Raw genomic sequence first — 10,697 nt, 5'->3', positions numbered from 1 at the left:
TCCCGTCTAAAGCCAGTCCCTTCATTTTGCACTAGATTTGTAACGGGCGGGGCGGGTTAGCTGTTAGCGCACACGGTGGTTACTCGCAGTGGTCCTCGCGACAGAGAGTGCAGTGAGAGGCGGATCGTGGCCTTCTCTCCGGGGCTCCCCAGGCCCTGCGGCCTCGGGCTGGTGGCTGAGCTGGGAGCCCCAGGGACAGGCTGGGGGTGTGTCCTGCAGAGCTCCAGAGCCCTCGCTAGGGCCGCCCACTGGCTGGGCTTAGGCCTTGAAGCAGCAGTGAACCTCTCCCCCATTCCCACCTCTGCGGCCTGATGCCGGCGGCTGTCTCCATGGGTCGCAGACATCGGGACCCGGCCCCTGTTTGGGTGGCCTGAGGAGCCTGAGGGCCGGCTGGCTCCTGGGCACCTGGCTCCCTCAGTGATGACGGCTGGGCATGGTCTGGGGACCTGGCACTGAGGGCCCCTCCAGCTGAGATCTGCCTGCTTAGCTGCGCCTGGGCGCCGGCAGGAAGACCCAGACTGGGTGCGGGACGAATGCTCTCAGGCAGGGTGACCGGCCTGCACAGGGACCCCCCTCCTCTTAGCCAGGGCCTGGACCTCGGAGGGCTAAAGTTAAGCCTTGGGACCTTGCCCTTTCTTGTCAGAACTGAGAATAACATTTGTTTTGGTGGAGGTTTACAGGAACATCGTGACCTGACCTCAAGAACAAAGGATCCGACACCAAGAAGTTTACAACAACTAACCACGCCCCTCCCTCACCTTTCCTATAAAAGGACTTTGTTGAAAGCTTTTGAGGAGTTGGGGGAGGTACGGGGGTAAGGGGGTTAAGGCATGAGCCACCCGTTCTCCTTGCATGACCCTGCAATAAACCTTTCTCTGCTCTAAACTCTGACATTTTGGTATTGTTTCACCTCACTGTGTGTCGGGCACACACACTTGCATTCGGTAACAGATTCTGTCCTCTCTTGTGTAACTCAAGAACAATGTTCCACCAATTCTTCCCGCTTTCTCTTTACCTTATAATTTTTTCCACTCTACTAGGTCATTCCCAGGAAAACTCCTTGAAAGGGTTGTCTGTATTCTCTGTCTCCAGTTCTCTTGTCAAGATCACCAATGACTTGTGTGTTCTTTTTTTAAAAATTATAGTTGATTTATAATATTGTATTAGTTTCAGGGTTCTATAAAAACATTGAATCACAGTGACTTGTGTTTCCATCCTTCCTTCCTTCCTCCCTCCCTCTCTCCCTCTCTCCCTCTCTCCCTCTCTCCCTCTCTCCCTCGCTTGCTCGCTGCATGGCTTGCGGGATCTTCGTTCCCCAACCAGGGATGGAACCCAGGGCCTCAGCAGTGAAAGTGCCAAGTCCTAACCACTGAACTGCCGGGGAATTCCCAACTTGTGTGTTGTTAATTCCAATCTCCAATTGCTAATCCTCATCTTATTTGCCCTATTAGTAGCATGTGACAGAATTTGAAGAAGGACTCTCTTCATTGAAACACCTTCACCTGGCCTCCATTTCATTGTACTCTTTGTCTTCCTCTTTCCTCATTCAATACTTCTTTCAGGTTTCTGTCTGGCACTCCGTTTTCTTCCCACTCTCTTAATGCTAGAGTGTATCAGAGCCTCTCAGCAATCTCATCCATTCGATGCCTTTACAAACATGGACCGTGTCCCCAGTTTATATCATCAGTCAAGATGTCTGCTAAATTCCAGTCTCCTCTACTACTTATTTCTGCTTGTTATCTTTACTAGGATATCTAGTATTCATCCCAAACTTAACATTCCCAAAACAGAATTCTTGATTTTTTTTCTTAAACCTACTCTATTTAGAATCTTCTTTACTTAGATGATGACAAATCTATCCTTCTAGCTGCTCAGGCTAAAATCTTTGGCGTCGTTCTTTACTTTCCTCTTGTTCGTACACATGACACATCTAAGCCATTAAAAATACTATTGCATCAACTTTTAAATTAAATCCAGAATCCAACCACTCCTACCTACTTCTACTACACTTGTCTAGACCATCATTACCTCTTGTTTGAATTAATGCAACAGACTCCTAAATGGTGACCCTGTTGCCAGCAGCATCCAGCCACGGTCTATCCTTAAAATAGCAGCTAGACTGATCCTTTTCAAAAGATGAGTCATACCATGTCATGTCTCTGCTCATCACTCAGTGACACACCATTGACTCATAGTAAAAGCCAAAGTCTTTAAGTGGCTACAAGACCTTACAGGATCTGCTAGCATTATTTCTCTAATTTTATTTAATACTCTTGCCTTGCTCACTCTTTTTCCACCACACTGGCATGCCCGACAAACTCCCAACTAGAAGATTTTGCACTGTTGTTTCCTTTCTCTGCAAATCTTCTCTTAAATATTTCCCTGGCCAACTTTTTCATCTCCTTCAAATCTTTGGTTAAATGTCAATTCCCAGTGAAACCTACCAGAAGAATAAGGGATGGCTGCAAATTTTTTGACACTCCTGTTGAGGGGAGAGTTTATTTCCCATCCTCTTGAATTAATAAGAATGGTTTGTGATGGCTTAGACCAGTAGAGTATGGCAGGCTTATCTTTGGGACTAACAACTTCCACCTTGGAGTCTTAGAATCCTGAGTTTTCTTGTAAGAAGTCTGACTACCCTTCTGTAGAAACCACCTGGAGACATCCTGAGACTACATGGGGAGTGAGAGAAACTGAAGCCCAGCTGAAACTAGGCTTCCAGCATCCCTGCCAAGTCCAGGCATGTGTGTGAAGACATCTTGAACCCTCTTGGACCAGTGAAGTCATACTGAATCCTCCAGCCCAAACTTGCCACCAGTTGAAAACCACTGAGTAACTTCAGTTGACATCAGGTAGAACAGAAGCCCTGCCCAAATTCCTGACCCACAAAATCATATAATATAAAATGGTTGTTACTTGAAACCACTAAAGTTTTGGGGTAGTTTGTTACACAATGATAGACAACCAGAATACCTACACTGACTACCTATTTAAAGTTGCAATTTGTACCTGTCTCTACCTTGGTACTCTCAATTCTCCTTACTTTGTTCTATTTTTTTTTCTCCATAGTACTTATCACCTTAACATGTAATATATTTACTATGTTTATTATTTATTATCATTCTCTTCTTAGTCAATGACCCCTTCTCCCATTCACCAGAATATAAATGGGAATTTTTTTTTTCCGTTTTATTCATTGATACATGCCTGGCACATAGAAGTGTTCAATAAAGTCTTGTTGGATGAATGAGAAGTAATTTACACTTTATCACAGGATGTAGAGGATCTCATCAGAACTGTCCAAGAATGAGCAAGATAAAATTTAAAAAGTGGCATGGTAACTATGGGGTCATACTATAGGAAAAAAAAAAAAATCCAACCTAGAAGAAACTATATCCTAAAGAACAAATTTCCCTCAAGTGCTTCATACTAGGGAACAACTTATTAAGCTCATGAATTCATTAAGGTAAGCCTCAAAAATGAAATGATAAAACAATTAAATGAGATTTTAAAAAGAGATTATAGGTCTAAGAAACAAGTTGAGGATCAAAAGGATGTCATTAAAAGTTTGTTAAGTAAATTAGAAAGGAACAGAAAAGACAGTTGAAAATTAAATTGCTGACATAGAGGAAAGGTACAGTGAGTCAAGTGCCAATGAAAAAGAAAGATAGATGATCATAATTAGGAAAAATCCAAAAGGACCACAAACTAGAAATAGGGCATGAACACATGGAACAAGAAAGTTTCCTTGGAATGAAAACTGTAAAAGAATAATCAGCAGGTTAAAAGAGCACATCTTATTTCAGGAAATTTTGTTTCTGAGTACTAACAGATATATTCTAAGTAATTGTAAAATTTCAAAAATAAAGACAGATTTCTTCAGATAAATCTTTTCTTGTTAGAAAAAGCAAGCAAATCATACTCCTAGGCACCCCCCCGCCAATAAAAAAGAATGAAAAAAGAAAAATCAAGCTATTTTTAGATTTCTGGAGAGCAACATTCAACAGACAGAGGAAATGTCTACAAGGTTTTGAATGAAAGAAAATGACTCTAACATTTATAACAAAGAAGATCTCATTCAAATATAAAGGCAAAATGCATATATTCTCAAACATGCATGAACTCAAAAGATGGTAAACCCTTGAGCTGTTATTGAAAAACCTACTCATAACTGAAAGCAGACAACTAACTGATGAATCAATACAGAGACCTCAGCAGTGGAGACGCCATGATAAAAGAATTTACAATAAACAGTGAAGCATTCACTTATGGGGCTAATTGGAAATAGTGGGGATATTACGATAACATATCTGAATCTAATCTAATAATGTAATCCACAAAAAATTGGGAGGTGGAAAGCAAGGAGGGTATATAAAGTGTTAAGCCTTTACTAGTTTAAAAATGTATTAGGATATCAACCTCATTTAAAAATTTTTATTTATTTTAAAGTTTTAATCACAAAATTAGATGAATCACAATCCTTGGTGCAAGATATGCTCTTAGTTTTTGTCTATTTGTAATCTTTCATTCATTCCTTCATAACATGCATGGTATAACCCTATTTCATAAAAGTATTTCTACTTATCATTCCACCCATATATATGTAGAGAAAGATCCATGAAATGATGTTCCCCTGATGGTGATAGTTATGTGGATGGTGGAGTTTGAGGTGATGATAGTTTTGTTAACTTTTTGCTGAGAAGTATAAGAGAAATTAAGGAGCCAGGTGCTGGGGGTTGGGGGACTGAGACAGCAGCTCTGCCTCTTAATAACTGTAATTTTGAGCAAGTTAATAAATTTTAAGTTTCTGCATCTATAAAATGCATACAGTAATAGTCCTACTTCATCAAGCCATTGTGAGGATTAAATGAGTTAATATCCACAAAGTACTTAAAATAATGTTGACATATAAAGAGGTCTCAATAAATGTTAACTTTGTTTTTTTAACTGCCTTTCCTCCTACTAGTCTTCTTCATGCTAGACATTCCTTAAAATAAGCATGTACCATTTTTATATAAACAAAATTATTAAAATACAGACCAAAATCTTGATGTTTGGTTTAAAAAAAAAAAAACTAGCTTCATGTTCTCTGTGAGAAATATATCTGGTAATTTTAGCAACAAAATGATAATGTAATTGTTGGAAAAATGCCCGTGTCATTAGAGGATGTAATATTTCTTTATAGAAAAGGATGTGAAATTTATGGATTTGTTTAGACAAGGCAGGAGATGACACAGAAAGCTGCCTTATGGTGGTATGGGCTATTTAGTCTCCAGTAATTTCCCTGGGACATACAGTTGTGGATGTAAGTAGCTGCACTGCATAAGGATTCTGACAGATCTTATCTTGTCATTCTCACAGGATTTTCATCTCCTTCTTTTCCCCACCTCTGCCTATTCCCTCCTATCCTTACTGTTCTAGAAACTCAAACTCTGTGCCTTCTCACTCAGCAGAGACAAAATAATCCCACAATATTTCTGAGTGCTTACGATGAAAATGGGTGAATTTAAGGGCCATTTCCCGGCAGGCCTAGCACCGTTTGAAAGAGTTAGTCTTCTGACACTTTGAGGTTAATCCTGCAATACCTAAGCAAAGTGACAAAGGAAGAAGGAAAATAAGGAATGGGGAAAGGCATAGAAGAAAAATTTTAAAAAGAAATCAAATGTAATATTATCAGAAAGAGTAAAATCAAGATCCAAAGTTTAAAATGGGACAAAGAAGTTTTTTTTTTAATTTCATATAGTAGTCTACCAAAATATACACTAATTATTATGCATCAAACATCATAGAAGATGTTTACATATAGCAAAATCTTCCAGAAATATATGACATAGATAAAGCCACCATCATAGTATCAATCTTTAATAAACTTTCAGAATTTGTACATCAAGAAGACCAAAAATATCAGATGTTTTTACAGGATTTAAATAACACAATAAATAAAAACCATGTTATATATATCCATGTCATATACATTTTTTTAGAACTTAATAACCTGCAAAGAAAACCTTCCTAAGCTTGTGTATTAGGTTGGATTACCTGAGATGAGATTTGACTACAAGTGACAGAAACCAAAAATAATGATGACCTAAAGAAGATAGAAGCTTATTTCTCTCTCACATAAATGTGGATTGTCAAGGCTAATTTGGAACATCAGGAACTCAGCCTCCCTCTTGGCTGCTTCTTTGTCGTTCCCAATAAATGATTTCTAACAATGGTAACAAAATGCCCTCTGGTTCCATCTAGCATGTCTGTTTTCTAGCTAGCGTGGATGAAGAAATGGTAGGAAAAGGGCCTGCTCCCAGATTTTAAGAAAACTTTTGGGGACTCCCTGATTTCAAATTATACTACAAAGCTTCAGTAATCAGTACGGTATGGTACTGGCACAAAAACAGACACATAGATCAATGAAACAGAATAGAGAGCCCAGACACGAACCCACACTTGTATGGTCGATTAAGCTATGACAGTGGAGGCAAGAATATACTATGGGAAACACAGCCTCTTCAATAAATTGTGTTGGGAAAACTGGACAGCTACATGCAGAAGAATGAAACTGGACTACTTTCTTATACCACATACAAAAAACAAAAACAAAAATGAAAGAAAAACAAAAAAACACCTCAAAATGGCTTAGGGACTTAAATGTAAGACATGAAACCGTAAAACTTTTAGAAGAAAACATAGGCAGTAAGCTCTATGACATCATCGGTCTTAGCAATTTTTTTGGATATGTCTCCTCAGGCAAGGGAAATAACAGTAAAAACAAACAAATGGGATGACATCAAACTAAAAAGCTTTTTGCACAGTGAAGGAAACTATGAACAAAATGAAAAGGCTACCTACAGAATAGGAGAAGATATCTGCAAATGATGCATCCAATAAGGGGTTAATATCCAAAATATACAAATAATTCCCACAGCTCAATGTAAAAAAAAAAAACCCAAACAACATGATTAGAAAATGGTCAGAGGACCTGAATAGATATTTTACCAAAGAAGACATACAAATGGCAAACAGACACATGAAAAGATGCTCAACACTGCTGATCATCAAGGAAATGCAAATTAAAACCACAATGAGATATCACCTCACACCTGTCAGAATGGCATCAAAAAGACAGCAAATAACAAGTGCTGACAAGGATGTGGGGAAAAAGGAACCCTCATGCACTGTTGGTAGGAATGCAAATTGGTATAGCCACTATGAAAACAGTATGAAGGTTCCTCAAATAATTAAAAATAGAACTGCCATTCAGTCCAGCAATTCTACTCCTGAGTATTTATCTGAAGTAAATGAAAACACTAATGTGAAAAGTTATATGCACGCCTGTGTTCATTGCAGCATTATTTACAATAGCCAAGGTATGGAAGCAACCTAAGTGCTTATCAATGGATGAATGGATAAAGAAGATGTTGTATATAATAATGGAATAGTATTTAGCTATAAAAAAGAATGAAATCTTGCCATTTGTGAAAACAGGGATGGACTTGGAGGGTATTATGCTATATACATAATAATAAGTCAGACAGAGAAAGATAAACACTGTATGATTTCACTTATACGTGGAATCTAAAAAACAAATGAAAAAATAAAACAAAAGGGGAAAAGAGTCATAGATACAGAGAACAAACATTTGGTTGCCAGTGAGGAGGTAGGTGGGGGATGAGAGAAATAGGTGAGGGGGAGAGCCTTAGAGGTACAAACTTTCAGTTACAAAATAAATGAGTCACAGGTATGAAATGTACAGCGTGGGGAATATAGTCAATAACTATGTAATATCTTTGTATGGACTACATAACTAGACTTATCATGGTGATCATTTTGAAACTTATAGAAACATCAAATAGCTATGTTGTGCACCAGGAACTAACATAGGGTTATAGGTCAATTATACTTAACAAACAACAAACAAACTCAGAGAAAGAGATTGGATTTGTGATTACCAGAGGCAGGTAGTAGGGGAAGGCGGAATTGGACGAAGACAGCCAAAAGGTACAAACTTCCAGTTACAGGACAAATAAGATCAAGCAATGTAATGTACAACATGATACACATAATTAACAGGGCTGTATGTTTTTTATGAAAGTTGTTAACAGAGTAAATCCTAAGAATTCTCATCATAAGAAAAAAATTTTTTTTCTTTTTATCTTGTATCTATATAAGATGATGCATGTTCACTAAACTTACTGTGGTAAGTTATCATTTCAGGATGTATATAAATCAAATCATTAGGCTGTACACCTTAAATGTATACAGTGGTATACAGTGGTGGTATCAATTATATCTCAATAGAACTGGAAGGGGAGAAAAAACTTTTGGGGAGTATCACAAATTACTTCTACTTACATTCCTTTGGCCCAGAACCTAGTCATATGGGCATCTAGCTGCAACAGAGGGTGGAATATTTTTACATATTCTTCACATGAGCCCGGATTAATTTCATCATACCTACTTCTGAAGAAGAAAGGAGGAGGATCCGGACAAGGGGGGGAGAAGAAAAAGAAGAGGAGAATAGATATTGAAGGAAAACAATCACTGGGATACCTTGCACATCTGAAAATGTGTTTTTTCTACACTTCCCATGTTGGATAATTTAGCTGAGTATAGGACTCTAATTTGGACAACATGTTGCCTTTCTAACTTACAAGAGGTTGTTCTATTGTTTTTTAATTTCCAACATTGTTTGTATTAAGTTTCTCCAGAAAAAACAAAAAGTATATATATCTTGAGGAACTGGATTACACAGTTATGGAGGTTGAGGCGTCCCACAGTCAGCTGTCTGCAAGCTGGACACCCAGGAAAGCTGGTGGTGTAATTCAGTCCAGGTCCAAAGGCCTGAGAACCAGGGGAGCTGATGGTGTAAATCCCTGTCTGGAATGGAATCAGTTTCTCAAAGAGATACTTGGATTCCCATGTTCACTGCAGCATTTTTCACAATAGGCAAGGCATGGAAACAGCCTAAATGTCCATAGTTAGATGAATGGATAAACTGTTATATTTATATATGTGATACTATTCAGCCTTATAAAAGAAGGAAATCTGCCATTTGTGACAACATGGATGAATCTGGAGGACATTACGCTAAGTGAAATCAGCCAGACACAGAAAGACAAATATGCAGGATTTCACTCATATGTGGAATCTAAAAAAGTTGAACTCATAGAAGCAGGGAGTAGAATGGTGGTTACCAGAGCCTAGATGGTGGAGGAAATGGGGAGATGTCTTCCAGAGAGTACAAAGTTTCAGTTATAAGATAAATAAGTTCTGGGGATCTAACGTACAGCACGGTGAGTATAGTGAATAATGCCATATTACACACTTGAAATTTGCTAAGAGAGTAGATTTTAAGTGTTCTCACCACGTCCACATACAGGTAACTATATGAGGTGATGGACATGTTAATTAGCTTGATTGTGGTAATCATTTCACAGTGTATACATAAATTAAGACATCATGTTGTACACCTTAAAATATATACAATTTTTTTTTTTTTATTTATTATATTTATTTTTGGCTGTGTTGGGTCTTCGTTTCTGTGCGAGGGCTTCCTCTAGTTGTGGCAAGCAGGGGCCACTCTTCATCACGGTGCGCGGGCCTCTTCACTATCTCGGCCTCTCGTTGCGGAGCACAGGCTCCAGATGCGCAGGCTCAGTAGTTGTGGCTCACGGGCCTAGTTGCTCCGTGGCATGTGGGATCTTCCCAGACCAGGGCTCGAACCCGTGTCCCCTGCATTAGCAGGCAGACTCTCAACCACTGCGCCACCAGGGAAGCCCTACAATTTTTATTTGTCAATACCTCAGTAAAGCTGGGGGAAAAATTCCCCATCCATTGCAAGAGAAGATAAGATGACCAGCTCAAGCAGTGAGGCAGGAAAAAAAAGGGGAAAGTTCCTCCTTCCTTGACCTTTTGTTCCATTGAGTACCTTAATGGATTGGGGAAGGCAATCTACTTTACTGAGTCCACCAATTCAAATGCTAAACCCTTCCAGAAGTACCCTCACACAGACACACTCTGGAATAATGTTTAATCTGGGAACCCCTTGTACCAGTCAAGGTGACATATAAAGGAAACCAACACACTGTTGTTGAGATGTCTGATGGAATTCTGATTCTTGAACTCTTGTATATGGCCTTGCTCTCTTGAAACTATTCAGATCTCTTCTTCCTAAAGTTCTTTTTTCCTTCATTCTGAAATTTCATGATGATGCACCTTTGGTGTGAGCCTTTTCCCTTTCGATGAGCAGGGTACTTAATAAACATTTTGATTTGGACGTTTGGGTCTTCATTTCTTGAAGGATACTGTCTTGAATATCTGTAATCGTTTCCAATACTTTCTTTGTGACTTATCTCTCTTTTTGAAACACCTATTTTTCAGCTCTCCGATAGACTGGAATAGTCCTCTAATACAGCGGTCCCCAACCTTTTTGGCACCAGGGACCAGTTTTGTGGAAGACAATTTTTGCACGGACTAGGGTTGGGGGGATGGTTTCGGGATGATTCAAGCGCATTACATTTACTGTGCACTTTATTTCTATTATTATTACATTGTAATATATAATGAAATAATTATACAACTCACCATAATGCAGAATCAGTGGGAGCCCTGAGCTTACTTTCACTTGCCATTCACTGATAAGGTTTTTTTTTTTTTTTTTTTTTTTTTAAAGGAATTCCTTTATTTTTATTATTTATTTA

General features: G+C 38.8%; 1 pseudogene; it reads right to left on the bottom strand.

Moving 5' to 3' along the window:
* Nucleotides 1-235: 235 nt before the first annotated feature.
* LOC132373716 (N-acetyl-D-glucosamine kinase-like) overlaps nt 236-10,697 on the bottom strand; it is a 31,143-nt pseudogene continuing 20,681 nt past the window's right edge.

This window comes from Balaenoptera ricei, chromosome 10, assembly GCF_028023285.1.
Source record: "Balaenoptera ricei isolate mBalRic1 chromosome 10, mBalRic1.hap2, whole genome shotgun sequence".
Classification (NCBI taxonomy): domain Eukaryota; kingdom Metazoa; phylum Chordata; class Mammalia; order Artiodactyla; family Balaenopteridae; genus Balaenoptera; species Balaenoptera ricei.
This window is presented reverse-complemented; position numbering and strand designations above follow the sequence as displayed.